General features: G+C 50.0%; 1 long non-coding RNA gene across 1 annotated transcript; it reads right to left on the reverse strand.

Annotated features, from left to right (window-relative positions):
* Positions 1-1,756: 1,756 nt before the first annotated feature.
* LOC117800698 lies at positions 1,757-6,279 on the reverse strand. The gene is made up of 2 exons (XR_004623150.1): positions 6,109-6,279; positions 1,757-2,560 (listed from the first exon to the last, which is right to left on the reverse strand). It is a non-coding gene; the product is annotated as an uncharacterized LOC117800698 (long non-coding RNA).
* Positions 6,280-6,949: the final 670 nt, after the last annotated feature.

A 6,949-nucleotide genomic window follows, 5' to 3' on the forward strand; every position in this document is an offset into this window, starting at 1 on the left:
AACAAGCCCCTGGACCTCTCTGCACCCGTTTTCTCATTTGGAAAGCACAGGGGGCGCTCAGACTGGGGACTGGAGTCACCCAAAGAAAGTGTTACCTAAACACAGAGCACGTGCTGGGCCCCACCGCCAGGACTTCTGACTTGGCGGGTGAGGGTTGGGGCCCGGAAACGTGCAGGTCCCCAGGGGGCACCACCGCCGCTGGGTGGGGACCATACTTTGAACGATCCGTGTGTGCGCAGACCTTTGCAAGGTGTACCCTGATAAAGACTTTGATCACTTTAAAAAGTCCCTTGTTTGGTTAGCCCGGCAATACAGTTTTGGGAAAAAACAAGTCTCCTTTTGAGTTCTTTTCACCGAATTCAGCACATCCTTAGTGCAGGCCGAGAGCCATGGTTCAGCGTGCCTGGCCAATCACTCAACCGTGGGTGTCCGCTAAAGGGAGGTGACGTAAAGCAGATGGGTCCTGCAGACTCTAAGGGAGGAAGCACCCATGGGGTACAGCTGCCGACCGTGGTTACAAACAATACAGAAGGCCAGTCTGAAGTCACTGAAACTCTGGATCTCCGTTAGAGCGAAGACAGAGGCCCTTACACTCCCTCTCCTCCTTCCATCACCTTTATGAGAATTAGGTGAATCAAGGCCAATGCTGAGATGTGACTATAGGATCAAAAAATTCCTGACTGAGGCAGACGATGGACCAAGTCATGCTGTAGTCCCACTTGGGTGATGGAGGCCAGTCACTAGTTTCGAGAAGTGCTATTACCCGAATCTGAGTCAAAATCCTGGCACAGAGGCTCTGGCAAGAGAAAGCCTGGGTGGCTGCCAGGCTCTCTCACAGTCATTAGCTCTTTCTCTCAGACCTGATCCCATAAGCTATCAATGAGGAAATACCCCTAAGAGAAATTAAGAGATACGTTCAAAGTCACACAGCCCATAAACGATCAGTCAGGAATCAAACGAGGGCTTGTGCCCCGGGTCTGAGTTCCCAGGAACAAGGTGTTCCTGACAGATCGGGGTCCTCCGTGTCTCACAGACGCCTGCCCTGAACTGGGAAGAGAAGCCGGGCGTGCCCAACCGGGCTGGCATCTAAAGCTTTGCTTCTAAACATCAGATTACGCATGATTGCTCTATTTTCCACCCTTTGGCAAAGTACGATTTCTTTATGCAAAAGAAAAGCCCCAAAACTCTAGAGTTGGATTCACATGAACAAAATTTCCCAAGTCTTCTCTCTTCAAGAACGCGTAACATTGGCTCTGTGCCCCCTTAAGTCTCCTCAGACATAACAGGCATCTTACGGGGCCTGGCAGCTTCTCCCGGTGGGTTCCAACTATTGTGGCGGCTGCTGATGTACACAGTCAGTGCCAAATTGTTCTCCTGCAGCCTGCGGCTGATGGCTCTACCAAAGCATGACGGCAGACCAGAGAACACGGGCAGAGAGGGTGCTGCTGCTGGTGGAGGGTCCTCTCGTTATTAAAACATTTTTTCCCGGAAAATGTTCTCTAGAGATGCCAAAGTGAAAACCAGGCCACGTACACACGGCGCATTCCCAGGGTGGCAACACCGAGTATGTGCATCACAGACTCCGTCCTGATCGGAATTACTCAAGGATATGTCAACCTTGGCTTCCGGGGAGCTCTTTCTGCAACAACCGTCAAACAGCAGAAGGGAAAACAAATCCCAGGTCTGGAGCGGAGCCCGCAGGAGAGGGAAGAACGGGGGGTGGGGGGAGGGTAAGGATACAGACTCTAAACCAAAGTACATAAAACTTTTAATGAATCAACCTTACAAAAGACAATGGCATCAAAACATCAGACGCGTTTGGTACAAAACTGGTTCTAGGTTGTGAGAACTAATCCTGGTGATGGATGGCACGAGACACGACACAGCAAGGCGACAGGACCACGGATCCCGCTGGGGCCCGTGGACAGCCACTGGCGATGAGACACGTGGGTGAACACAGTCAAATCCCATGTGGGGTGACAGAAATCAACTTATTCACAAATACTGTGTGTTTTAATATCAGACTAGCGGATGCGGTTGGCGAGCTACCATATTTTCCAGAAAAGAACATGCACCGGAAGATAATATACACCCCCTAGTTTTATTGCCTTAAGAATTTTTGTTTATTTCACGTCTGTCATCTTTGTGAGTTCGTTGAACGCGTTTCTCCTATAACACACACTCCTTTTCCTTCTGCTTCGGAGTAAGCACAGTGCAAGTGGCAGAGCGATCTTGGCACACGTCAGACACCAAACGATATGCCACCAGGGTCATAGGAACAAGTCTGAAAGGCTCCATAGGACAGAACAGAGCACGCACATCAAAAAAGAGGGACAAAGGTTGCAGTCAAAAAGTGCGTTGTACCTTCCTGAAAATACAGTCTTCTTGCCCAAGTGAAGGCAACTCTTCAGGATGCCAAGTTGCTCTGGGAAAGGGACCTTGACATTTCTGTGTTCACAAAGTACGTCTTCAGCTCCCCCTTGCCTTTCACATTGATTATTCCTCGACACGTGCACGTGTACCCCAGGGTCTGGAGGATGAGGCTGGTCTCCTCGGTGACCTAGAAGCACATGACAGACAAGAAGCGGTCAGTGTCTAGGCCACACGGCCTCTGGGGGGTCACCTGACCACAAAGATCAGGAGCCAAAAGACACTCATGTTCTTTGACCCATTCATTCTACCCCTGAGACAATGGGAGGAAAAAGAATAGAGCAGAAGAGCTTTTTAAGGACAATGTGTAGTTTCATGCTGTGATAGTGACAGACCATAAACCACCTAAAAGTCACGTGATCTTCAGGGAGAAGTGAACCATGACGCTGTCCTGACCATATCGAGAATGTGACTGTGAAATAAGGAGATTCGTTTCACCCCAAAGGAAGCATGAAGCCTGGACTCACGGTATGATTTCAACTATATGAAGACCACGTATTCACATATAAGAGACCTGGGAAAAGAAAGTAAAACAGAATATGCTGGAGTGGTAGGATTCTGGATGATCTTTACAAATTGTCACCAATGTCCTTTCACGAAATCATAAATGTGAATAATAGATTTTAATACGGGTGGGAGAAGACATCCTGGGAAGACCGAGGGTTCCTGCAAATGGCCACGCACTTCACGTTGAATGGTTGAGAATAAAACTGAAAGGACACTAGGGGTCCACACTAGCCTTAGCCTGGGCAAGATGCACTGGGTCAGGTCTTGGAAGTTTCCTCCCTTCACTGAATTGACAAGAAATGCTAACAGGGCTGGGCCCCTCCTTTGCAGCTTGTCGATGGGACGGGACGGGTGATTCCTGCCACTGCCCCGTGGGGCAAGGACCCTTAGTGCAGAATCGCATTGGATTTCCTTCCACTTCGTCTGAGGAAATGGACATGGAATGGGGGGGGTCCCCAGCCACCTCAGGCGTGCAGGTGACACATGCGTGCTGGACAGGCTGGTGGAACAAGCTAGAAAAATCACTCCATCTTCCTGTAATATAACCCAATGGCCAGCCCCTAGCACACGGGAAAATGCATGGATCCCTGGGACCCTTATGACCAGAGCTAGGAAAGGGGGACACAAGTGCCAGATGTTCACATCCTCCCCTCCCCTAGGGTTGCGTCCAAGTCCTGGGGGAGGACAGGTGAAGCCAGAAGCCCAGGACGGACTTTGCATCCTGGATAAGAACTGGAAGAATATGGATGAAGCCAAGAAACCCAGACTACAGATATATCCTCACGATCCAAGTTCTCAGGGGTCATCAGAATTAGGGAATCCTGCAGGCTTCTGACTTCTGACCTTGCACAGAGAACAAACACATCTTTTGGAGCCTTGCGGGTTCATTGTACGTGGAGCACCGCCCCCAGCATTTGTGAGCTATCTGTTGGAAACTGTAACGCAACCACACAATTGCTGTGACGCGAGGAGGAGGGAGCCGTCTCCCGGAGGAGCACCAGCCTGTACTCCTCTGAGTCCAGGGGAAGCTTGGCTGGGTGACGGGTGGACTCTCCGCTGCTCTTTGGCTTCCAGGCGAGAACGCACGGTGGGCGTGGAATGCTCTCTAATCAAAAGAACCCGTCCATCAGGCCCGGGAGAAGCTTTGTGATGATCTCAGCACCATTTATTTTTCCTGGCATCTCATTCCTTTTCTTGCACTAAGAGGAAACGCGAAGCTCCCGGAGGCGGAGGGAGCACCGCGCCCTCAGGGAAGGAGTCTGCTGGGCACGACCTCCCAGTCGCCGTGCCCGTGAGCACCCACGGAGCTGCAGACGAGCTGCTCTCCGGACAGCCAGAACCCGTGTCGTCTCCCCCGGGCTCCGAGCGCGCAGAGAGCATCCAGGGGGCTGCTCAGCACTGCATCACCCGGAGCTTTACGACGCCCCATATCCTCCTGGAGACACACAAGAGCTCAGGCTCATCTGAAGCATTGATCTGGAGGGGATTTACGAGCTCCAGGAGGGAGCACTCTCCCCCACCAGCCTCTCTTAAATTGTTTTTGATACTTATCCCAAGTACTTGAAAACCACTTGGAGAGTCGTGAAGCATGTTAAAGCCACCATTCGTCTTCTGAATGTTCCAGGCGCGTGGAGGGGGCCCAGCTTGGCCTACAGGTGGGAACGGGTGTCCTTGATAGGAATACCCTCTCCCCGCACCAAACAGAGGACACCAAGTGGTCCATGATTGCCGGAACATCCCTGGGCAGGGGGAGCTGCCGGTGACATGCGTGCAGGAAGGCTTAGAGGCCATGATGCCATCAGGGCATGGTGCAACTAGGCTGCCAACATGGCAGACCATGCCTTGTGGGAGGCAAGCAGGCCATCTCCACAGACAGTGACCACCACTCAGCCCCATTTCTGTGGGAGCTTCGTCTGGACTGGCTCTCATGAGCACAGCCACTTGGCTCTTTTCCCTGGCAACGCAGTTTGGTTGGGAAGCCCTGCCTGTTCTCCTCCCCACGTCACTTGCCATCTCTACCCTCTCTCTGTTGCTCAGTTACTCAGTTTCAGCAACGCTGACTAATCATCTGGCTGGAAAAAGATGAACACTTAGAAGTAATGTTGGTCCCGTTCCATATAAAAATTAAGGATATGCTATAGGAAGCTCACAGAAATGGAATCCTCTTGAATGAATGAGGCAGGGAGTGTGAAAGGCAAGTGAGGAGAAGTTTAATGAAAAGCCCACTCTTGATGACATCAGAGCTGGGGTCTCCTACAGAAGTCAATAGAGAACTCTAAATCTCTACCATAATGTTAGCAGGCACGGTTACCTGAGGACACTGGTCAAGCCAAGGCACACAGAACAGGGACTTACGGAATCTTCTGTAATGGACACCCCCAAAAAGAAAAAATCCTATTACTGGTGTCCAATGGTTTTCATACAAATTTGCCATTTGGCTGGAATTTATCTTCCAGAATATAACAAAGCTGGAGTGAAATGTGGAACCACTGCTTTTTGAGGGCGAGGCAAATAGAAAGCTCTGCAGAGACACACATGTGCACACACTCTTCTCATTAGGAGAAGTCAGTCTCTCCTTCTAGGTGTCTGGCACCATGCTTAAGCGTCCTCCCTTGGGTGGATTCGAGCGCTTTCCCATCATTCTATATCCAAAGCCCGTGCTGGTCCGATTTGGCACTGCTCTGACACATCACCCGGAATCCTACCCCTTGTTTTTCCCCAGTGGCTCTCTTCCATCTCCTCCCAGGTTCTGCCTCCGGGACGGGAAGTCCGGGGGTTATATCTGGTGTTGGTAATACTATCCCTCTCCCCAACAAAGTACCTTTCAAGGTGTGGGGCCCGGAGACGGCAGAGGAGACAAGAGTCCTGCCCTAACTTCATGCTCAGGTATCTGACTGCCATGTTGGTTGTTGCAATCGTTGACTTTTGCAAAGGCAATAATCTTTATATTATTACATTTCTAAATTATTGCTAATAGTGAGTGCAGAAATGAATTAACATTTCCCCAATAAAAAAGGACTTCTATCAATGTTAATGTGTTTCAAGGTTTTCTCAAGATCTAAGTAACTTTCAAGGTTCTCGTTTTAATATATCATTATCATTATTATTACACTTACTTATGGTTTCCGAGAGGACAGAACTGGCTGATACTGACAACGCACACTGAATTACCTGTATCTTGTCCAGCACGCCGGTGCTGTCCATCCTGCTGGCCACGTTTACAGTGTTGCCCCAGATATCATACTGCGGTTTCTGAGCTCCAATCACACCGGCTATCACAGGTCCGTGGTTAATACCTGCGACACATCAGAACTGGGTGAACGAGATTCAAGGCACAGCAACCGTCTTAAACAGAAGAGCTTTACAAGGATATTTCTGAATCATCGTCATTAAACAAACATTAGCCCAACCCACGGGATTCTAAAGCAAAGAAAAATTATTGTTTTTCCTTCTTAACCTTGATTCTGGCTCATGTGCCCATATATTGTTATTATTCCATAATAACATAAGGTTGGTTATGCTTCTCAAAAGCTAACCATAATAGTTCCCTGTGTTGCTATTTAATCTTAGACAAGAGATGAGCACTGTGTTTCCCATAGTTGTGTCGCTAATGTTAATTTTGAAATCTTCGTCTTTCAGGTTTAAGTAGCTACACTGAGTGCATTGACCAGCAGCTGCCAGACTTGTGGGTTCCTGCTGCCGTCTTGCCGAACACGCCGCTGCCACCAACCACACCAGTGCTGTGTTCTCCACCCGCCAGGCACTGTTCTATGTGCTTTATATGTAAGAACTCCTGTGGTTCTCACAGCAGCCACAGATGGGGTGGATACTGTCACCGTCACTTCCAGTTTCAGGCGAGGAAGCTGAGGACGGCGCCATCAGACAGGCAGTAGATGGCAGAGGCCGGTGGTTCCACGGCCCCTGCTTGTAAGGACGCTGCCCTCCAATCTCTGCCACAAGTGTCCCGTGCACAAGGCTCTTCCCACCTTGAGGGCTGTTGCCTTCCTAACGT

This window comes from Ailuropoda melanoleuca, unplaced genomic scaffold, assembly GCF_002007445.2.
Source record: "Ailuropoda melanoleuca isolate Jingjing unplaced genomic scaffold, ASM200744v2 unplaced-scaffold7486, whole genome shotgun sequence".
NCBI lineage: Eukaryota > Metazoa > Chordata > Mammalia > Carnivora > Ursidae > Ailuropoda > Ailuropoda melanoleuca.